The sequence below is a fragment of the Micromesistius poutassou genome, assembly GCF_964030765.1.
Source record: "Micromesistius poutassou genome assembly, chromosome: 1".
Classification (NCBI taxonomy): Eukaryota; Metazoa; Chordata; class Actinopteri; order Gadiformes; family Gadidae; genus Micromesistius; species Micromesistius poutassou.
The window spans coordinates 11,304,946-11,329,260 of record NC_140271.1 but is presented as its reverse complement, the minus strand read 5'-3'; the positions used below and the strand labels follow the sequence as shown (position 1 = coordinate 11,329,260).

General features: G+C 45.3%; 1 protein-coding gene across 1 annotated transcript in view; it reads left to right on the top strand.

The window, feature by feature from the left end:
- Window positions 1–1,546: 1,546 nt before the first annotated feature.
- The window catches only part of LOC311347113 (thyroid hormone receptor alpha), an 82,474-nt gene continuing 59,705 nt past the window's right edge, over window positions 1,547–24,315 (top strand). Inside the window, exon 1 of the mRNA XM_084470015.1 lies at window positions 1,547–1,920. The gene's annotated coding sequence lies outside the window, so the exon portion shown is untranslated. The remainder of the gene's footprint in view (window positions 1,921–24,315) is intronic.

Sequence of the window (24,315 nt, the reverse complement as noted above, 5' to 3'; positions counted from 1 at the left end):
AAATATAAATATAAATAAAAACGAAATGTTGTTTTACCGTGTAAATGTAAACCCTTTAAATGTATTAAAGAAAACATTTCCTTTTTTGTATATAGTATATAAATATATATATATTAAAAATACAGTATATAAAACGGAAGTGATTCCAAAAAAAATGGAAAGACAATTGAGTATGACAAATTTCGGTGTGATTGCTCTTACCCATCGCTTCGAGGGATGTTGACCGTTGCAGTCTGCTGTTCTAGTGGAAGTACCGTGTGGGTTACTGTAGGCTGTCTGTGCAGTGCAGTGGTAGGTAAAGTGAGGCATCGTCAGTGTTTAGATTCAATTAAACAACACACACCTTTCCAGCACTTACCATGTGAAAATGTGTTTTTTTTTACACGTGATAGATATTCTTGTGAAATATTTATTTGAATCCATGTTTCTCGAAGAGTGTGTGTGCGTGTGTGGCTGCGTGTATGTGTGTGTGCATGTGTGTATATCTCCCTATATGTAAGCTTCGGCATGCGACAGTGTGTTGAGGTGACTGTGTGTAAGTGCATTTCGGTTTTACTCAGTTTTGCGTTACTAACGTGTGTGTTCTTTCCCTGCCCATGTCAGTGGTCCGTGCTTATTGTCCAACCGACGCTCTTTTTTGTGTTCTGAAACCCTAACGATGTATGTGTGTGTGGGTGTATTATCATGCAAGATGTATTATTGCAATAAAATCACAGATGCACAGGTAATGGACAACTCTAGCCCTTTCTGTTACACACACACACACACACACACACACACACACACACACACACACACACACACACACACACACACACACACACACACACACACACACACTTCAACTCCTTTGTGACTAACTAGGTCTACATCGTATGCCATACTTTACTGCACCCAGTCAGTGTGAATGACTTTATTTTAATCCATTTTATACTTATTCGAAATACATATAGGCAATAAATAATCTGCACCTCAAACACCCACATATTCTCAATAAGACTAGAAGGCCTAGTTATGTGCCCTAAGGGCCACGTGTTCTTGTGATAAGGGAACACGACCCCAGCAGAGGATAAACACGGATGCTGTTTTATACTGTATTTGTAAATGTTTTAGTCTGTATTATTATGTTAAACCGTCTAGGGAAGGAACTTAGAATCCACGTACTGGGAACTCTTGGACAGAGGGGGATACTGCAGATATATATTTCCAACCTCGGTCTAAAAGCACGGCTGCCAAAGTCAAGCATGATATACATTACTCGGAATCACTGGCGCAATGCCAACGGAGGAAGGTCGGGGAACCGCTGATTAGCTGAAATAATAAACAGCGGATAACGCACCGCTGCTACAAAACAAAAACCCACCACTGGCCGCTAGGGGGCGTCGTTGCACCGGATCACCAAACAAACCTCCCCGTTCGCCCGCTTGTTTCCACTCCTCCTCTTGACCCGCATTCAACCATACTGTACATGCAGGGGGGTGGAGCGAGTGGTGAGAGCTAAAGCCGTAGAGTTTCCTCGTAGCTGCTCGTAGCCATGGACTTGGCATTCCCGAACGTAACGCGGTGCTATTATTTCAACACGTACCGAGAACGCACGGAACGACCGCACCAATAATGGATACACACCGTCTGACGCTCGCGCACCTTTAGCTCGCGTGCTTTTTTTCATGTATGTGGCGCGTGTTTAACCTAGCCGAATTCCTGTTTTGTCGACTTCAAGCTCGTGCCCCCCCCCCCACCCCCACCCCCCTCTCCCAGTAAGGTTTAACACCCTCCTGGGTCACCTTGGCATCGGTGGTGAAATGTATCGCGACCCCCCCCGACAGTGATCCTCCTGCCGGGCGCGTGCAGCCCCCCCCCCACCCGACCGGAGACGAGACGGTCCGCGAGCGCCGGTTGCTCCCCGCGTCCCGCTGCAAGGTGAGTCCCGCTGGCTGTCCTCGCGTTAACTCTCGTGGCCCCCGTGAGTGTGTGTCTATGTGTGTGTGTGTGTGTGTGTGTGTGTGTGTGTGTGTGTGTGTGTGTGTGTGTCACGTTAGCCCGCTTCCAACAGCATCGGCCGACACACTGTACGGCGGGAAACGTTTACGACACAGTCGGTACCGGAGAATAACTCCGACTCCGGGGGGGTTCGGTTGCAAAAACACGGTTACCCGGGGAGGGAGCAGACTTTCTCCCGTTATGCATTTCCATGGCTGCCTCCTCCTCACCATGACTAGCCACGGCCCGCATCATATATTGATGGCATGAGGTTACGTAAGGCAAAGTGTAGGATGTATGTGGAGCGGCGCGTGGAGGCGACGTCTCGTGGCGGCTTGTTCTGATGCGGTGTGATGTGTGTGCTTTTCTCGCGGTGACCCCCCCCCCCCCCCCCCCCGCACCTCGCACGGGACGTGGAGGTATACAGTGGGAGCATGGTTAGGAGTCGGACTACTTTTGGGGGCACAGGAATTTCCCCCAAGTTCGCGCGGTCTCTGCTGCTCTGCATTCCATTGCCATGACATGTGCATAAATGCCAGGCGTTGAACTTGTGTCCAGCAGGGTGCCTATGGACTGCACTGTTGGAGGATCGTGCACGGATGAGTCGTCATCCGTGCACGATCCTCCAACAGTGCTGAGACCTAATTGGACGAGGGCTAATTGGCACACATTGTGCATAGCTAATTAGCGGTCGTCTGTGAGCATGAAGCGTTAGGACTGCGATGTAAATGAACTTGAAGTGTAAATTAAAGAAACGTGCAACGCTGGACTTGATTTAACTATTGGTTGAGGGCGGTGTTAGATTGAAGGCTTAATTGTGTAACTATAGCCAAGAAAGCCCCGCCCCCCCACTAACTTCCTTACATGCAAATCGGGGCCGGCTTAACACAGTTGTTCGTTGGAACAACAAAAAGACTGTCTGGTGGTGGTGGTGGTGGAGTTCACCTCAACGGTGGTTTCTGCAGCGCCTTGCAGAGAGATGGATCTGTGGCTCGTTATAACGCGCCTCCACAACAACAATGGGGACGTCTGTGGCCCCGAAGTTCAGCATAGTGTGGTTCCCTCGGCAGCGAGCGAGTGGGAGCAAAAACATTGCAGCTTTTGTTCGTATCGCCGGAGTCTCCGCGCTCAGAAACACCCAAGAGAGATATCCCATCTGAACTAAGAACAGTGTGTGTCTTATTCTGACTGCGGAGTGCTTAATTAATCCCCAAGGTGGTCATGTCGTCGTTTGGTATAAACTAAAAAAAAACTAAAAAAACGCTGATATAAGTACAAATAAAAGTTGTGTTTGAAGGGGTTGTTATAGAATACAGCTTGAGATTCACGTCCTTTTGCGGTCAAACTTGAACATGTCCTCTATGCAAGAAGCCTATTCCCTAATAGGCTATAAGGAAATGATAGATGTTTTCCCAACAGAAAATCCGTGTTTTGCGTTGTTTTGTACGATCGCTTTGTGTATTTACCCAGCCTCGGTCGACATACAGTAAATCCCGCTCCGGCTTCCAACCATACCTACTTAATCCTATTTACCGTCTGTGTGGCCAGGGGTCGAGAAAAACCCAACAAAACCTAAACAAGAGGAGGTCACCCCAGTCCACACGGCCGCAGGTGTCTGGGCCTGACCTTGTTTGACGCTGCTCCTACTCTTCAGCTTCCCAGTGCCTCCGCAGCCTCCATGCCCACACACAGGGCCTCCTGGCTGTCTATAGGGTCTGGAGAGGGGAGGGGAGGGGGGGGGGAGGGGTATAGGCCCTGCCTCCCCGAGAGGGAGAGAGATATAGATAGACGGCTAGAGAGAGAGAGAGACACGTGTGAGAGGGTGGGTGTGGAGGGAGGGAGGGTAGGGGCCAGGGGGAGGGGGGGGCTGGTTACATAACCATGGCTGCAAAGGCTTGCTGCTAATGCCTTGATCACAGTCAGCATGGCCGCCGCATGTTACGTCAGGCTCTGGTGCACACAGGGAGGAAAGGAGAGGCAGGGAGAGGTCCAGGGAGACGGAGGGGAGGGGGCGGCCGGGCGCTGGGGGGGGCTGAGGAAGGAAGAAAGGGCCGGGCATTAGTCGCAATTAGTAGGAGGATTAAGAGGAGGCGGCGAGGCAGACCGCGGAAGGGAGAGCAGGATATGATGAATGAGGTGAACCCGCTTTAGATAAGAGCACAGATACTGTATGGGATTATGACTGAAACACGCCGTTACGGAGCTAATGTGCTCAATGCACAGCGCAGCGGGATCGCTGGTGGAGCATGTTTACAGGGGGCCCCTGCCCGGGAATGTCGCTGCTTCCGGTCGTAGCGCAGCCATACCGGCAGTGACCCGGAAATGGTGCTAGGTTGGTCTTGAGCAAGGCGAAACTGCCGGTGCAAATAACCCGGAATATTGACCCCGGGTTGGATTGCGCCTGTGTTGCAAACCGTCTGCGAGCGCTGCGTTTGATTTTAGAGTTTGAGGGCGAATTTCGAAAGGTAGCGTGAGATTGACCGACCAACAGACAGACGAACCGACGGACGGATGGAGGGACGGAGTAGGAACTACAGAAACATTGCAGTGTGTTTGTATGTCGAAGTATAATGCATGTTATCGACCGCTGTGATTGCGGTCATATCAATCTTACCTTAACATTAAGCTAAGGTGATATTCAAACGTTTGGTGACATTGATATTAACATGCCCACAAAACATCACCCTGCATTATTAAGACTGAGCAAAACGTCGTAAAAAAAAAGGTACAATTTGCGGCGCAAATGCAGACGCACGAACGACGTGCAACTGCCGCGATTCTAGTGTCGCACAATCCGCCTCACGCGCAGCTCAAGCTGTGTCGTTGAAGTCTGTCAGAGTTGAGATTCATTTAAATGTCACTCGCGTCCTGAGGTCCTCAGTGAGTCATAGAAGCAAGCGGTCACCCAAACGCAGCTCATGAACTTCACCGGGCCGCGCCCCACCGGATGGCGTTACGATCGCAGACTTGACGGCGGTGGGTTCTCCGACGACTCTGGGACGCAATATTTTTTTCCCGTAGGAGAAGTCTAGGATTCTCGCCTCTGATTGGTCAGAATGGCTCTCCTCCGATTTGGTTATGGTTAGGGTTAGGGTTAACCATAACAATAACCCTAACCCTAAACCTATCCCTAACCATAAACTCCCGCAAGCAGCTAGGACTAATCGAAACACAATCTAAAGGAGAGCCCTTCTAACCAATCAGAGGCGAGAATCCCAGACTTATCCTACGAAAAAGAATATTGCCTCCGGGACGTCCACAACAAGTACAGAGTAGCAATGACGGTCATTGTTCAACGGTTTATTCCGCCGTGGCTGGCAGAATGAAACGTTGGCGTTGTATGGGAGGTAAGCCACCTCGCTCCTGGCACGAATAAACGCTTACGGTATCCACCGCCAAATTCACACGCTAGCTAGTGTGAGTTGTGCTAAATGGACTGCATTCATACAGCGCTTTTCTAACCAGTGGCCACTAAAAGCACTGTACAACTTAGCCCAACATTCACCCATTCATGCACACATTCACATACCGACGGCGGTGTCAACCAGGCGAGGCGACAGCCAGCTCGTCAGGAGCAGTTAGAGTGAGGTTGTCTTGCTCAGGGACACCTTGACACTCACAGGAGGAGCCGGGGATCGAACCAGCAACCTTCCGGTGACCAGCCAACCCGCTCTACCTCCCGAGCCACATGCTAGCGCCCTCCGAAACTAAGTTTTCTGTAGGTCGAGCACAGCCGAGGTTTTCTGCTGCGGGCTGAAATAAAAGAGCGACGGATCATTGAGGGAGACCTGTCTGCTGCAGGGAAATCCAGTCAGCAGAGAGCATGAGTTAACTTGATGGAAATATGGCAGAGGGTGTCACGCACACACACACACACACACATTCACACCCACACACACACCTCGAAATATGATGGAAATATGGCAGAAGGTGTCGCTGACGCACACACACAGACACACACACACACACCCCTGCTTTTGGTTATTATGTGGAGCAGATGTTTTTTGGAGCAGAGTACAGGTTATTGTGTACTAAACTGTTTAACTGAATTTTTTTTGCCTGCCTATCCGTGGACAAACGGTTGTATTGATCCCTGAGATAGCATTGACTTGGTCCAATCCTGTGAACAACTCAATTGACTAAAGTTGGCTCAATGTGAAAAACAAATATCTATGATGTAGTGAACTACAGTCGCCATGTTGCTGTAGCTCAGCCTGCTACTTCTCTGTGTGTGGCAGCATGAGCGTAGCGAAGCTTAATTTAATGTAGTAAGTAACTTGGTAGCTTGGCTCATTACACTTTCCTAGTAGCTTTCCCGACAGTGCGGTCAATGTTATACTTTAACAGCAAAATACCACTATAACATGACTTCACTCGTTATGTTCAGTTACTTTTTTATACCCCTAACTATAAAGATAAATGTATAAGTGACACAAAGTGGCACACACAAAAATGGGAGTTACACACAATAGACCTCCATCTGTTCATTTACTGTTCCAGTGCGGCATGTTGTTGGCAGTTGGGTTTTGTTTGAGGGTGATAAGAATGTTACTATCCATAGCAGGAATCACCTCTCCTTAGGATTGTTGTAGGCATGAGTTCAGAGTTCACCTGGACTCTGCAGCCGATATATACCTGTATTTAGAATATCGGCCGATAATCCAGTATCGGTCGGGCTCTAATAGACATGTAATTATCGCTTTCTGTTATGTATCAATCATTTATCTCCATGTCAGTCCACGCTACAAGCTAATGCAAATATAGGTTGATTAGCATGACGTGTGCAGTTGCATCTGAACAGTTTTGTGTTGGATACCGACTTTCTCTGAAAGCGTGACAGCCTACTTTTTATTATCGAACAGAGAAACAATCTCACCAAACATCTTTCATCCGTGAACGGCCATTCGCTACACTATTTACACTATTGATCTTCATGACGTTAATTTGTGATTAAAAGGACATTCACTCTGCACAATCGTCTGCTTTTGGGGTCCACAAACGTGTTAATCCAGGACCTCCGACATCGTCCGTGATGAGATTCAGTACCCCTGACACCATGTGACAGGAAGTATTCCTTTACCGTGATCATCAACCGAACGAGGGACACCGGGGAGGCCTTGTAACTTTATTTAATTAACACTTCAGGGAGTCCCTCCCCTTACATCTTCACCACCTCCAGACAGACATACGGTCCTGCATCCCAGGGAACACAGACGGGCGGCGGGCCAGGCGACGGTGGGACACACAGCTGCCAGGTGCTCTCCGCCGGCGAGCAGCAGGCTCTGAATCCAGAGCGAAAAAGTCAATCCCAGATGTTGTTCAACTTGGCTGTTTACATTACTGTTCGCTTTTGCTTTTTTGGCTTATCAAAAACTAGAAATTGGTTCTTGTTCATGTAGCACAGTTCACACAGAGGAGTTTTGGCTTGCACGTTTTTTATGATTTATTATGGTATCTATTTTTATTGTTATTCATTGCTGTTAAAGTTTAAAGTTGTCACTTTATCTGATGGCTTTAATATTAAGTGTAATGTTTGTGAGCCTAAGATGTCCTTTTGCCGCTTTAATTTACATGACATCAGTATATTTTCTTTAGGTTAATGGAACCATTTACATTTACATTAACATTTACATTACATCACATTAACCTAACACCGCGCTCACACTGCATCCGTCTGTCAATGGAGCTCATTGACTTTGCATGGGGCGCTCTCAAAATGCATTGTGGGTCAATCCGTTTCCGTCGGCTCCGTGGCCTGCGTCAAAAAGTTGAGAAATGTTCAACTTTTCAGGCAGCGACGGATCCGTCGGCCAATCAGATCGCATCATGCAAATATACGCAAATACACTGTCCAATGAAATCGCCTTTGTAATACAACCCGGGAAAACACATGGATACGTCAAAAAGCAGTAGTGTGAGCTAGTGTGACTGTGAACGCGGCCTAACTGTAATATCCGAGCGACTTTGGCCATCAGAAAACATGGTGTGGCCTTGACTATTGATTAGCAGCAGCTGTGAATGCCACACACCTGTAGGCCCTTAGGACCTCGGCTGTCTCTGAGGGCCACTCTGCTCCGCACAACCACCGGCCCGACTATTGGCCACTTGGCTCTGAACTGTCGCCTTACATAAGACTGAACATGTATGATGTATTGACTTTTATAAAACAAACGATATTCCGTATTTCCTTTTCATAGACACGATCTCAGAACATATGGTCTTTATAGTGTGTTTGGCAAGATGCGAGAGGCGAGGCGAGGATCTTGAGTTTCTTTCTTTAGATCGATCGCCGCGGTCGATGGCGTCGTGGACGGCCTCCTTTGTTCTCCTGATCCGCTTCGCTGCGCACAGTTTTCCGCAGGAAAAAAAGGGTCCCTCTGGCAGAAAGACGCCGCAATAATGTCAGGCCATCTTGTTATTGCTTATAAGCGCTTGAACAGCGCTTTGATCTCTTTGTGGTTGTGTGGCCACATACTTGTATCTGCTGAAGAGACCAGCCCTGTACCCAGTGTCACTCTGATTCTGACCCAACGTGTTTCTTTTTACTTTGTTATGAATGAGGCCGTAATGGATGGACGGTACTTTACTCTCTGTGATAAAAAAAAAAAAGGTTAAAACCTCAAAACACCTAAAATAAAAACCCCTCCTTACAAGCTCCAGTGGTCCCAGACTGTCCCTCTAGCGGAAGACCGCTGTGGTGTGTCTCGGAGGAAGCACACGTGACATCCTTCCCAGAATAAAGGTTGTAGCAGCGAGGGTCTCCCGTGGGGTGACGACGTCTCCTGCGCCAGGGTGAAGGGTGATATTGGCACTGGGTGACCTGTCAGTGACAGCGAGAGTGTCAACAACTTGATTGGCAATGCTGATGACTGATGAGAATAACAACAATAATCATGCATGTGTAATCAAGGGAAATAATTCAGCACAGCAAAATTGTATGCTACTTAAACTGTAGTGTGTGTGTGTTATTCACTTTCCCATACTGTAATATTTTCCAGTAAATAGTATGTTATTCACATAATTGGTTTCAATACTAAGGTGTCTGACATGCCAAAAAATGCTTGGCAACCAAGACGGTGAAAAATTCCAAGTTAACTCATTGATTAGCTGAAGATGTCGATGACGTTTTTGAAGCCTCAGTTTCAGTCCATGGAGGGTTGGACTTCTGCTCAGGCCGTGCTAACATTAGTTTCAGGGCCATCAAACACAGTCTTCCTCTTCTAGACACATGTGTTTGACCAGGGGTTAAGATGTGTTTCCCTGGTCAGATTTCCTTAAGCGTTCCAACTATTGCAGCGAGCGTTGTCTGCCTCCAGTTTGTAAAAGTACAAACAGACGCTTACAGCTCTCCAGTGCCCTGACTGTGTTGGAACGTGCCCCTTAAAACCAGCTGTGGCTCTCTCTCTCTCTCTCTCTCTCTCTCTCTCTCTCTCTCTCTCTCTCTCTCTCTCTCTCGTGTACACTGTGGCATGCTCTCTCACCCCCCCAGATGCACTCTCAGCCTTTCAAGCAGCGACATTTTGCCCTGATTGATTTAACTTGAATAGGTACTCGGTAGCACTGATCTAACTCGGCCGGTGTTCTTAAAGGTACAGCGCACCCAACCCGGGCTGCACTTCCCCCCCTTGACACACTGCTGGTGGATAGGAAAACCAGACAGCAGTGGACTCTTTTAATGTATCAGGGGAAGTTTGCATTGTGAAAACCTCGATATGCTCAGAGCTCTTCTATATATGGTAATATTCTATATATATATATATATATATATATATATATATATATATATATATATATATATATATATCGGCTTTGTTTGACATATTAAAATAGTCGCCAATTGTTGGAACACCACATTCAGAGGGGTGCACACTGCTAAAGAATACATTCAAATGAATCCCTATATGAACCCAACATACAAAGACTGACCAGTTAGCATTTGGTGTGTAATGTAAACAAAGTCAAGCCTCTGTCAACTGATGTATCCTCTCGCCACAACAACCCAGACATACAAGTAAAGGGAGATAAGCCAGACCCACATCAAGATGTTGGGTCTGGGAACACTTCATTGGATTGGCTTAATCCAAGGGGTGGGATAAACGGTTGTCTTTCAAATTCCCTCTGCACGCAATAGGATAGCCCTACAATCAATCATGTAGCAGGGACTACACAGACTTCATACTGAACCGTCGCAACTCAGTCGTTGTTATGATAAGCCCGCCCACCGACTCTATACACTATGTGATTGGCCTGACCAGAGTTTGGTTTTTCCAGCTTGCATGCTAACGGAGAGTTTCTAGACACCCCTGGCTGCAAATTAAATTTGCTGCCGCCAGGGGCGTCTAGATTTCTAGGCTGTGATGCTACAGCACTGTGTGAATAAGCATGACCAGCGCCTCACAATTTAAATCCATGCCCCTGAGCCAGCCGGCCATGTTTACGGTCCCGTCGTACCGAGGTCAACATGGTGAGACACTGAACAGACCTGTTTCCATGGAGAAACAGACAAACAAACGGAAATGCAAGGACAGGAACCACAGAGAATTTAACAAACGGGTAGAAAATGACAACAAGGGTGGCTTTTGTTTGGAACTCAGCCGACAGCTTTTGGATTTGATCAATGTCTGTCGCAGTCTAAATCAGTTAAAGTTGATGTATTGGGTGTTGGTGTCTTCTAGAGCACCTGAGGTTAATTAGTGTGATGTAACGACATGGCGACCATCCTGTTTCCATCTTCTATATACTTCCATATACTAAAGGCCTATCGTTTTTCACAGAGGACATACCATATTGTACATATGTTCCGTACTACCAGTATGCATGTTTTCATCTACAAAATGTATCAATCTGGGGATAATTACTTAATCGTTATTGTTCATTCTAATGAGGTTATCATTGAAGAGTCATAAAGATCCAGCTCCAATAAATAGGGGCTTCCTTTAAGTTTACAGATGCTCACTTGGTATTCATTTTAATTGGTAGGTATTGAACACTGAGCCCTAAAAGATGACCTTGTATGTCTATTACCAGTTTCATGGCAGACTTCCACAAGGCTCGGAATTTATTTCAATGTCAGTGCGATGAGCAGTAGTTGGAGAAAAACAGCAGTCTTGGGTTACCATTTGAATTGTGTGCTTTTTAGATAGTTCCCGAACCTAAGTGTGCTGTGATTGGACTCAGTATGAGCCTCCAATTTATCACTGAGATGTATTTGAACGCGGACCGCAAATTGGTTTGCGGTAGTTGATTTAATGGGAGGACGAAAATAAAATGCCTCTGCTTCTGTACCATTTATGGAGCCACAAGAATTCCCACAATATATCCTGTGCTCTGTTTCAAGGTTTGCGCTAATATATAAAATTGTGACAGGTTACGACATTCTTTCATGCACAGCCACGTAAACCTGCCAAACATAGCGCTGATCTGTTTGTCTTTCATTTTCAAGGTACTAAAATAATATGACGTGAATATTGAATTATATGAATATTGACAAAGTTTGAGTGTTTGTTGTCCATTTTGGACTTCATTAGGCAAGGATTAGTGTCACGGCTAGCAAAGTGTCTTCCACTACCATTCATGTCGAAAAGTGTGGAAAGTCTCCAAGGACCAGTCTCTTGTAGTTATATGTAATTAAGGTTTTTTAGCAGACTTTTATGGAATGTTTACTTTTTGTTTTGTAAAGATGGACGACTTATTTCTGGCAATCTCCACGTCTCTTGAACATGAATTGAAAAGAGACACAATTGATGAAGTGATGACAGCTGGCTGCCTCTATCAACCATGCCATCTGCACGCCATGGAGATAACCGGAATACAGAGTGAATCCCCACAGGGACCTTATTGCTCATAATGTTTGACGCAAATTAGTGCGTCTGCTGCTTCCTTTTCATGTTCATACTTCCACTCTTAATTTCAAATTTTGTATTCTCCCTATTTAAATTTGTCAATTTCCCACTGGCAATATCTGCCGTTGCATTTTAGAAATGTGGTCTCTGCCTCGTCTACTTAATTAGACACCCCCCCCCCCCCCCCCCATGTGTTTGTGTTTGTGTGTGTGTGTGTGTGTGTGTGTGTGTGTGTGTGTGAGGGGAGTTTAAAAGCTGCCTCTTTAAGTCCTCCATTAGGATGAGCACTCGCTTTGCTGGCGAACACACACTACACACTACTAACTACACAGACTACACACACGGGTCAGCCAATGTCTTGGGGTTTACGCGTAGATGCATGTCGGCACTCACACACCCCAACACACTATCGCACTCAGGCAAAGTTTCCACGGAAATTGGAAAAGCGCAACTCATCACGTGTTTAGGCTTATAGGACTCACCCCGAATCTTCACCCTGTCCACAGCCCCACAGGACCCTTCACCAAACGTCAACAGTTACCACATCTAGACCTAAACAATGTATCCAAACATCCTATTTTCATGCACGTCTCCTGGAAGAGGTTAGCGTGATGCTAACATGCTACGGACACCACAAGGCTAACGTAGAAAATAATAGAGCGAGGAAGGAAGGGGGTGTCTGTGAACGCAATGAGAAAGTGTGACCTTGTGTTGGGCGTGACCTGCTATAAGGTCCATGCTCCCCACTACAAGTCTGCCAAGAGCAGCCAGCATTTGAGATGCTTTCGGTTTTAGCCTGTTGCGACTTTAGCATGCTGCAGTGGTGCAGCCCGGGCAAGTGCTGGTTAGGGTCTGGTACTGATACGAACAGCCATACAAACACAAAGGATACAGATTGAAGGTCTGTTCATGAGGGCTCTCATCAGTACTTTGAGGGAATTTAGCTGAATGGCGATGGCCTTGCTATGTGTAATACCATTCCCCCTTTGAGACTTGGGTTATTTTACTCTCCACAAGCGGACAAATATTGGTCCACTGATGACTAATGTCTGATTGTTTAGCTTCAACCTCAGAGACCGGTTAAGGGCAGCCAGTTAATCGGTTTGTTTGTGTAGCCTTTGGTTCACTTTTCACCAGCCCTGTCTGTGGTTAAAGTGGTGCCTCTAGGTGTTGTTAGTCATATTAGTTCTTCAGGTCTGTTAACGCACAATACTACACCCAAGCTGACCAGGACGCGTGCCAAAGAAAATGCTTTGCACTTGAGGAATCAATTGAAATAACATCAGCCGTGCCAAAAACCGCAGGCCAATGACTGCGAATGTCCACAACAAGCCAGAGTCGATTGGAAAGAAAGAGCACAGCTCAGAATCACGGCGCTGGACACCACAGAGACATGCACCTTCTGCAACAACTGCAGCCATAAAGGTGTAGGGCGTAAACAAGTGAAGAGTGTATGGCTAAAGACATGTAGCACCTAAGGGATTAGAAAGGCTCATCTAAATCAATGTACTAAAGTGTTTATTTATTTATTCAGCAACAGGCCAAGATATTTTTAGGATTTTCTTGTTTATTTTTACTTACATTTTATAAATTGACTGTTTAATCAAACCCACTGCTGTTTCTGCCATACCATGATATATCCAAAGTTGCCCGTATTGCAATATTAGGCAGGAATCCAATTAAATTATTTTGTGTTTTTCATTTCACTTCCCATTAGAGCTGTTATCTTCTTTCAAAACAGGGCTCCAAGATAACATTTAGGAATTCACACAAGAAACATTGGTATCAGATGAAGAATGTGTAAGATTGCGCCATCCTTCTTTTACGGTGTCCTGATAAGATGTGCTGTTCCTGCCCCAGGTGCTTGGCTATCGTTGGGCCTGTTGAGTAAGAACCTCTCACTTTGTGTGGGACTTGTGGAGGACTTCATGGCTTCGGCCCAATTATTTAAGGTTAAAGCCTTTGTGAATCTATCTTGGTGAGCCACAGCGATTCTACTATTGTTGCAGCAGACCTTGAGATAGTGTGCTCTCTCTCTCGGTGGCTACACTGAAGTTAAATGGACTTGTGGTTTTGCTTCTGCCCTTTATTTACTATTTACTTCCTTTTCCCCTGAAAGATGTATATAATAAGCAAGAAGAACTACCGTCAACAAACACGTTTCTCTCTCTTAAAGGCAGCTTGGCCTCACAAGATGAACGCCGTTGTTTGATAGCATTGTTCCACCCTAGTCTATCTCCTACACGATGTTTGCAAACCGTCGTTTGAGGCGTTTGGCTGTAGCGATCCAGAGACTTTCTCTCTGAATTCCAGAAAGTATCTAGAGCAAATGTAAGGAGGTATCTGGAGAGCATTCCAGACTCTCTCACTCCTCCCCCCTGGCTCCATTGTTCCACAGGGGAGCACAGCAGCAGCTAGGAAGTCTCGTCTGAGCAACTTGTGGGCAGTCACTAATCAATATGTTGACGTGTACGTCAAAATCTGGTGAGGCGGAGTAATCAGTTCATTATCCGTTTGTGGGATCAACATCCTCATTAATGCGTTTACATGGCCGCTGAGGAAGCAATTGCAGGTGTTCTAAATCCGACATTGGCACGAGAACAATGCGAGACGAATCAACAGCTCTCGACTCGCAGTGGTGTTGTTTTGCATCTGTCTAATTGCAACATGGAAGATCCTGATGAGGCTATACGAAACCACACACTGAGAGGACGGTGGGTTTAAACACACGGCTCATTATGAGACTTTTGCACTTTGGCCAACCAGGGTGTTTTTAGTATGTTTAGAGCGTGTTTTTAGTAGAAAGCAGCTGGGCTAAGAGCCTCCATGGGAGGTTTGCTGGCCTCGCTCAGGGATTCGAACTTGCAACCTTTAGGACACACAAGCTGTCTCCACATAGTGTGAACACACAGCTATGGTCAGGTTGACTCGTGGTGTCTGTGATTTGTTTGACATGTTTTTTATTTTGAACCATGTTTTGCTGAATGATCCGAAAGTGAGTGTGTCCTTCTTTCTAGTTCTGAATGAAATGGAAAAAACACTCAAAAACCATAATCAAACAATGAGGTGGCATGTGCCCGATCGATATAAGCACATGGATATCCAGAAAAATGTGATCAATATTACCAAATAATATAGCTACTGGGACATCATATTTACAGTGTGCATCACGTTTTAAAATATATGCTTTTGGATACCAACTTTGGGTGCTACTGGTTGCTAGTCTAAATAGCAGTTTAAATGCTTGTTGAACCGTCATGGTTTTATCTTCACACATTTATAAAACTATTCTATTATTTTTACAGAGAATTAGAACCTAAAATAAAATTTGCACTTGGTAACATTTCCGAATCCTCAATCAAGGATGGCGTTTCATTAAGAACTTCTTTGGAGCAGCAAGTTAAAACAAAGCAATTAAAAAACTATTAATTCTAAGCCCATCAGGGGGCCATTGTGGATATGGATGTACTTTATAGTTTAATTAGATTGAATGCAGAACATTAATACTTCTGTTTACTTTTAAATGTTTTGCTTTGTCTTGTCTGGGTACAACTTAGTGTATTGTATTGGCACTATCATTAATGGTATTGGAACGATTCCTATTTGTATTAATCAGGGCAATATTGCTCAACAACAAATCACTTATCAGTATATAATATAGAGCAATAGTGGTCAACAACAAATCACTAATGAGTATATAATATAGGACAATATTGCTCAACAACAAATCACTTTATAAGAAATGGCAATATTGGTCAACAAGCAAACATGTGTGCACATCAAGACATTTACACACGTTTCAAAGCATATAATTTTGCAGGAAAAACTCAACCTTGTAATCAGTAATCCCCCAATTAACGAGCTAACTAGCCCTCCCTTGCATGGCTTCCTGGTACATACAGCAGCAGTAACAGGAATAGTGTTCTTCTGGGATCCACAACATCCTCCCCTAATGGTCTGATAATGGAGACACTTCCTTCACAGGGCCGAGCAGCAGATGATTGGTTTTGGCTTGTCTGGAAGCGTACATTACTTTTTAAATGGTTCAATATACAGGCGGCATCGTATGACATGATGGCGTCCTCTGCGTGGGGCCTAATGCAGCCACGCAGTGCCTGTATCCAGATTCCAGTAGAACAAGCTGTGCGTTTCCTATTGGGAAGCGGTGTCTGTGTGGTGCGAGGCTCTGGTTAACGGAGTGGGAGGGCTCAGGCTCAGGCTCCCCCCCCCCCCTCCCTGGAGTGACTGCAGTTCAGGGTATTACCCACCGCTAGGCGACAAGCCCCCTGATGATGAGTCTGCCATTCTGGCAGGGGGGGGTAAGCGGCAATCAGGGCGGAGGTTGGTTCTGATTGTCGTGTTGTGTGTCTGTACAAGAGACTCAAGATTTCGCAGATTTTGGTCAAATCAGGCCCAACTTGTATAGTGTGTTGGGCGGGGGGGTCGGGGGACTGAGGCTTAAATCTACAATTACGGACAGTTTGAACAAAGAGCCAAGCGGAAGAAACTGCCTGGTACGGGATGACTCAGACTTGTGAAATGATGACAATAAGACGTAAACGTAAACCTGTGATTTTCTTCCTCATCATTTTAAATGCCTTTAACTACTGCTTGATTATTGACCAGAGCAACACGTCTTCATGGCTTAACCTAGAAAAACATAGCCGTGAGACGGTGTGTGAAACGTGAGTTTCAGGAGAAACGACGGCTCCGCTCATTCGAGACATGAAGGTTAATCCGTGTTCCCGCCAGATTTGTCAAGTTGTCAGAGAAGGCGCGGATAATCGAACAGGAGAGCCTTCAAGTCTGAAGGCTCTCCTGTCCGTAGTGTGGACCAACGACCCAACGGTCAGGCCAGAGTGATCACCAAGACCAGCTGTGTATTTAATACACTACATGTCCGGGCACTTCTAAAGTGCTCAGACATTAAAAGTGGCCTTTAGGAGTCCCGGTGGGCAGGGTGGACTGGGGAGTGATATACTGTACTGTTTGGCAGAGGGAGGGCTGGTGTCAATGGTCTGTGTGCACGGAAGCACTCAGACAGAACGGGATGGCTGATGGAAAGGCGGATACGTTTTTATGCCTGCATTCTTACTGTTCATTTAATGACAAGGCTACCCTGCCAAATAGGGCAGCCTTCTAGTCACAGCAGCAGGTTTGATAGAAAAAATGACTCAGAAAGCCAAACAAGATATCTGTAAAGGAGGGGTAAACATTGAGATATTTTATGTATATATATATATATATATATATATATATATATATATAAACAAATCATCTGTATGTGTTTTTAGAGTGTCCTGTAGATTCTCCATCTCTGGTGTATATTCTTTAGTTTAACAAAAAAGTATTATTTTGCACATTTAACCCAGCAAAAGTCTCTGAATTGAAAATTCCGTCTCTGGATTGAAAATGACCCGTACGTGATGCTTGGAGGAAGTCAGCGGCTTTCGGATCCGTTCTCGATCCGAGTCCATCCCTGTGACGGCAGAGCTTCATGTAAGAGCACGTGGCCTTACCAGACAAATCCCGTCGGGAGATGAAGTTTTAGGTCTTGTTGTCTTTGTCTTTTTAACGTAGTGAGTGGTAATGGATGGTGCTGCGATGTGCGCCGAGGGTTTGAACAGTGCTGGGAGCTATAGCGGGGAGGTATGGCGGCGCCGGTGTGAGCACACTCACTTGAAACACGAGCCACTCAGGTTCCAGTGAAGGCACACTACTGTGACTTCATAAAACTACAAAGGGAGTTTGGCCATTGTGCAAAGTTTCAATGAAATTGAAGCACAGCACTTAATATTCAAGAGCATGCGAAGAAATTAACTTTTGTAGATGACTAAATTAAATAACCTTGATTGAAGTATATAACATGATAAGCATCCTGTTATTATCAGTAGGCAGAGCTTTCTATCTCTTCTTTTTTTCTTTATTTTTGGTTGGTTAGGATAGAGATGTCGATGTCGAAAATAAAAAAAACACAATAATTTAAGTGATTTTGTAGTGAGTGAATCGGTTCTAATGAATGAACACAGATGGATGGTATGTGACAAAGGACATGCTACAACTGCGCCAAAGCAGTTAATAAAGGGGTGCGACCCAATTTGTTAGGGTGCAACCAAAATGAAAAGGTTACTGGCATCAGTGCCAGCAGTAGAACATGTTAGCCTTGAGCAGCACAGGAGGATGAGAGGAGGAATAGGTGCATGCTTACATTATGTTATGTTTCTTCTGCCAAACCATAGTCAATTCTTCATGCATTGATCGCCGTTCATACGCTATGCTGTTAATTGATTTAAATCATCAAGTGTCATATCACTTACAAGTAGGGCTGGGCTAGATATTGACTTATCATCATGACTCTCTTTTCAAAGGGTAAATTAATCATAATGGTCATGTTGTGATCATATCCCCTTGATTTGTTTTCATTTGTACACTCTTATCTCTCTGGCTCTGTGTCTCAGCGATTAGCAGAGGGTCCAGCTAGCTTTGACTACCTCTTCGTGTTGCAGGATGTGGGTGGGATGTAGAGAAAGACAGTGATTCAGGGGAGATCTGGAGGTCATTTCCTAACGTATGGTATAAATCAAGCCAGGGTTTGAAACGGTTTTGACTCAGAAATTAAAAACACAATGACAATGAAAAACAGTGAACCTTGTTTAACTTTTCACAGAATATCTTCAAAGGCCACTGAGCTCTTTGTAGAGCCTTTTTCTGCCAGTCAGGCAAAACATCATGCAGGGTTCAAGACTGCCACCATTTATTATGTGGTTAACGCGGTGCCAGTCAAAGAATATATACGTATATATATATCAGGGTTTTCCCCAAACAGAACCTGCCACCATGCTCCCTTCCAGTGCCACCATGTAACACTTCAAAACAGACTGCTGACAGGACGGGAACATTAGCTGACTTTTCCCCCCTGTTTCAAATCAGAAACGGTTCAATTGGTCGGAACACATGCTTTACTGCACTAACGCTCAAAAGGGGAAAACTACAACATCACGAGCGAGCGCGGCGTGGTGGAAGTCGGTCGCCATTGGGTTTGAGGTCTGGGTCTGTGTTTAATATGACGAGTGGTAACGAAGGTCTGGAGCCATGCAGGACACTATAGAGCAGCTGTATGTGGCACGAGAGTGCTTTCCTTTGGAAACATGACCCACTTAGGTCCCAGCGGAGACACACTGCTAAAGAGGTGGGTTGTACTACAGTGTGCAGAGTACATCTTGTACAAGTTTCAATGAAAACTGCAGCGCAGCACTAATTAAGATAAGAGTGTGCAAACAAAGAGTGCGCACATATGCACCGTTCCGCATGACGGATAACCAGAGAGGAAAAATTTAATGATACCTGGAGTTTATTCCCTAATTGGTGGTACGAGACAAAGAACACCCCAATACTGTGCTGAAAAAAAGGGGTGACCAAATTTGTTTGCTAACAAATTCAAATGTAAGCCGCACCAGTAGAAAATGCTAGTCTGAAACTCTGAAGCCCTGTCACAACAAGCTGGGAAACATTCTGACATGCTAAGGGCTGTGGGGTTATCGCATAGCGCCCCTGATAGAAACGTATGCTGTCGTTCAGCCTGGCACTGAATGAGGGAAACTTACTAACGCTCGTCCAGAAATGCTCAGTGGGATTTCCAGTAGACCTGAGCTTGATTGATGAACTTTGAACTTGTTTTGTGAAGCTTTAAAGTAACATTGGGGACATCTTTTGCATATGCTTATGCTTTCTTTTCTCTGTCGCCCCAGAGGAGCTAGGCGATAATAAGTAAACTATGACGGATTATCAGATAATTAGGCATCCCGACCTATAATCCCTGTCCAGATGAATGATGATTTTTCTTTGTCGGTTTAAAGATGCTATGTGTTCTCTATATGAGCTGTGGAACAGACGCATCTAAAACTTGTATGAAAGCGTGTTATCCATATTCAAGGTCTTATATGAAACATTTCGACATTAAAATATCTAAAAACAACAAGACCATTGTTATATATTTGGTTAAGTTGTGTAATCGCATTATCCATATTATTTCTCACAGTGTTCAAACCCAGGTTATTTCTTATTAGTGTTTCTATCCCTCCGAGAGAACATTGGCTAATATAATCATGTTAGACAACCTTGGCTATTTCTTTAAAATGGGGAAAGTCATATTTCATTGTAGAAATCTCTCTCACTCACGGTGAGACTAGCCTCACCTCTCCGCGCACCCTGAATTCAAACATGATCGAACGCGGGAGGATGTATTTGGCTTTTCCCCGCAGACAGAAGAAGACAGCTGGCCAAATTCATTATTAGAATCAATCCGGAGTTGAGGAATCAGTAGGGGGATGCCAGAAATACCAAAAGACTCTTTTGACCAATCGATGGCCAATCGAGCAGAGCTGTCTGACCGTCTCCTGGGCAGCAATACACCGCTAGACACACAGGATGTAGACCAGAGATCAGGACTTAAGTTTTCCCTCGTCACGTCGCTGGAGTTCAGAGGGTGAATGAATACCTGTTGAATACACAATATCTTTTCAAACTTCGAAACAAACACTTTCTGGGACATTTTGTGGGAAGCACTGGAATGGGTGCAGCCACGTTTATAAAGTTATAACAACATTCAACATGCTCATAGATTTGTTTTTATGATTTTTATGATTGTTTTGACCATGGACAACAGCGCTGGGCTAGTCCTCGTAACATTATCAACGGCTGATTGGGTAGACAAATCATCTAATAGTAAGTTAATGAGATTTTACTTTCGGCTATTCCATTAGAAAGGGACTAAAAGTGAACTCGTCCTTGAATGTTATTTCTGCCCAAGTCACATCTGATAGATCGGTGGTGGACACAACAATCCCGTCCTTCGCAAAGTCATCCAACTGCGCTTTTTGTTATTGTTTTGATTGAAAGTGGGGGCAGAAACAACCTATTATACCCTTAATTCCGGCTCACAAAGTGAAAGTGTTGATGAAATTGTGCACATCCATTGCCTCTAGTTTACTTGTGTATTAACATGATACTATCTCATCAGCAATTACGTGACTGGGGGCAAGGATCCGTGTTAATCTCCGGTCTCCACCCGCTGCTATGAATAAAAAGCACCCTCTCCTCCACTAGTGGCCCTTCCCTGAGGGCCTTATGAGTGGGGGCCCACGCCTTTGTAATGTGGAACCGGCAACAGCTGCACAGCCCCCTGACAGGGCTTTACATCTGGATTTTGTAGGAGTGATTTACAGTGACCAGAGACTGTGGGAACTGAGGGATAATGCGTCTTAACTCAGTGGGATTTATCAGGAGCCCGGCGATTCTGCTGAAACCGAGCCTTGTTTTAATTTGTCGTTTTCAATCTGAACACGTCTCGATGGAGTCCTAGCGCTGCCAAAGTGACACCGAAGAGAATATCCAGTTGAATTGAATCCCTTTGTTGTTTTTAAGTTATATTTGGCTGGTGATTGTGGTCTTTTTCTTTTTTTTTTTTCAATATTCCCTTTCTCCAGTTTCTCTGCTGCCCCGTTACTTCCTGTGTATCGTACTGTGATTAAATGGATAATATCATCACAGGATGTTTCATGTGGGGAGCTTACAGAAGCCTTAACAAATCCTTAAAGCAATGTCGCTAAGGGAGGAAACTTTGGAGGAAACTTTGGCTCGAAGTGCATGATTGAAATAATGTGTACGTAACGTTTGACTACGATCCCTCAAAAAAGGTATTACTGTATGCCGTTGCTTACACGGTGGGACACATTGCTTCCACGTCAGAACCCCTTGTTTCTGTTCCCCTCGTGTCAGCCCGGCGTTACGGCGCCTCTCAACTGGATGATGGTTGATCATGCACATGGAGCTCATGGACAGAAGCATCACAGGCCCTTTCTATATATAGGCATATGAATAAACCTCTATCTCCTGATCTTAAGTGGACCTTCAAAAGGCTTAAGTGGACCTTCATCAGACTTAAGTGGACCTTCATGGCCCATAGTTGAGTGTCTTTTTTTTATTATAGTTGAGTAACTCCTGTGATTCTTATTTTTTGTAACAATACACCAATCAAACCACAAAATACAAAAGTAATACATACAGTATATATTTATGTACCAACACAGTATGCATAACGTACAATAATACGCAGTAGCAAGCATAGTTTCTGAAAGGAACATTCAGAATGATGTACACATGGAATATAAAAAACAGCAAAACAACATATTATTTTAAACGTTACCCCATTCTTTGCCTACGCGTGTGACCAAAAGGTTGCCTAGAACTGTTTTCATGGACACGTCCATGAACACACAACATGCTAATGGTCTTGATTAATCAGTCGGGCTGGTAGTACTTGGTGTGTATTTTAGTTCTATGAGAGATTAGGTGATCCATCCTTAATATCACATGTCCTCTGCCTCTTAGATAAGAGATTGAATTGATAGACACTTTGATTGTGTTTGCATCTGGGGCATGTGCTTTTGTGATATCTTTGTGTGTTGTTCACTCATTCACTGGGTTTCAGAAAGTGAGTGTTTCGGAAAACATTTGGATGTACCACAAATGCACAAATAACTGTAATCAATAAAATAACTGTAATGTAATAACTGTAATTGTGAATAAAGAGCATTGTGGTAAGCGCTTCATTGATGCGCTGTTTCATCATCGTTCTGCTCTGAAAGCGGGGTGTTGCTGCAACACACTCAAACATTGCCTCCAAAGTAGTCCTTCATGGTTCTTTAATATTAATCTATTGATCCACACCAACCCACGCCCCCCTATTACTCCCAATCTCTTTGGCGGCTCGATTAATGGACCGTCGCGCTCTGTTGTCTGGGGCTTGAGAACACTTGAGCTCGAGTCAGTACGTCCCCACATCACGTCAACCTCTGCAGCAGCAAGCCTCTGTTTCCCTCAAAGCCTAAGCCCTCCCTGACGCCTTTGCCCTTCTTCTTATCGTCATCCTGTCTTGAAGAAGCCAGTCCTCTGCGATTTGAGGGGAGGAGGGGGGGGAGCTGCCGGCGTCTCAGAGGGCCTGTGTGCTCTAGTGAGGGGCTGAGAGAGAGTGATTTTCGTCATTATTTCGCCGGCTCTCTCGGTCGCCTCCTCCTCCTACGTCTTCTTTAGGACCGTTCGAAACAAAGCAATTTCGCTTGGGCCTGCCATCGCCACGTTTTCAAACCGTTTTTCCATTCACGGGGACGTGACACTCCCGAGTGAAAATCCATTCTGTCTCTATTATCCTGCAAAGGCAATATCCAGAATCAATCTGGACACGGGACGAGATGTAATCCCTAAACGTGTTACAGCGATATCCGATTGTCAAAGCGCCTGTTAACGTCTCCGTTGTGGAGTATGTCTGAGTACCGGCTTTCCAGGGAGCGTTTGTGTAACTTAAGTTGTGCGACGACTGTAGACTCGACGTGTGTTTCCCCCTCGGCAGGGTCAGTGTGTCTGTGTCTGATCCTAAATGTGTCTCTTGAGTGCCACGCCTAATTGGATTGGCTTATCAACCAGTGAGCCCGTGCTGCATCCAATTAGGTGTAAATGAGGCCTGAGTGGGAGGACTGTCCTGTTACCTGGGTCACTGTCCTAACAGGCCTGGGTCGCTGCCCTAACAGGCCTGGGTCGCTGTCCTAACAGGCCTGGGTCGCTGTCCTAACAGGCCTGGGTCGCTGCCCTAACAGGCCTGGGTCGCTGTCCTAACAGGCCTGGGTCGCTGTCCTAACAGGCCTGGGTCGCTGTCCTAACAGGCCTGGGTCGCTGCCCTAACAGGCCTGGGTCGCTGCCCTAACAGGCCTGGGTCGCTGCCCTAACAGGCCTGGGTCGCTGTCCTAACAGGCCTGGGTCGCTGTCCTAACAGGCCTGGGTCGCTGCCCTAACAGGCCTGGGTCGCTGCCCTAACAGGCCTGGGTCGCTGCCCTAACAGGCCTACCTGCTGACTGGATGTAAGTCCTTAAGGCACCAGGTAGAACACCAATAACATGTTATTTATATATAGATATAGATATATTTGTATAAATTAGGTAAGATTCTAGGTACACTTTATTAGAAGGGTTTGTTGATGGATGTGGATGTGATGTATCTTAAGACTATCTCCAATCTCCAATCAGATATCTGGTTTTCTCAGTAATAACAAGCTAGAGGCTAGAGAGAAAGCATGCAGAGATAAACACATGCATTAGATTTGACGATAATTCACAGAGAACGGTTCTTTCACGCCCAAGGATGTAGACACAGCAGCAGGAAATGCTGCTGAGCTTAATGCTGCTTGTAGAATAAGGAACATATGGGTGCAATGTTCATTATTCTCCAAGACGCATTAAGCTGTTAAGTTAATTGTTGTCCACAGACTGGGTGTAACCTGCTTAAGGAGCTTTCTGAATCCAAGCTGGCCTTAAACACCTTTTCTGTACTGTGGCATTCAAAGTTCAGAGGGCAACATTTTATTAATGGTGGATTCTGTTCACACCTGGTATCCTGTATGCTCATTTAGCACGGCGCTGTATGCACTCTATTTAATATATGC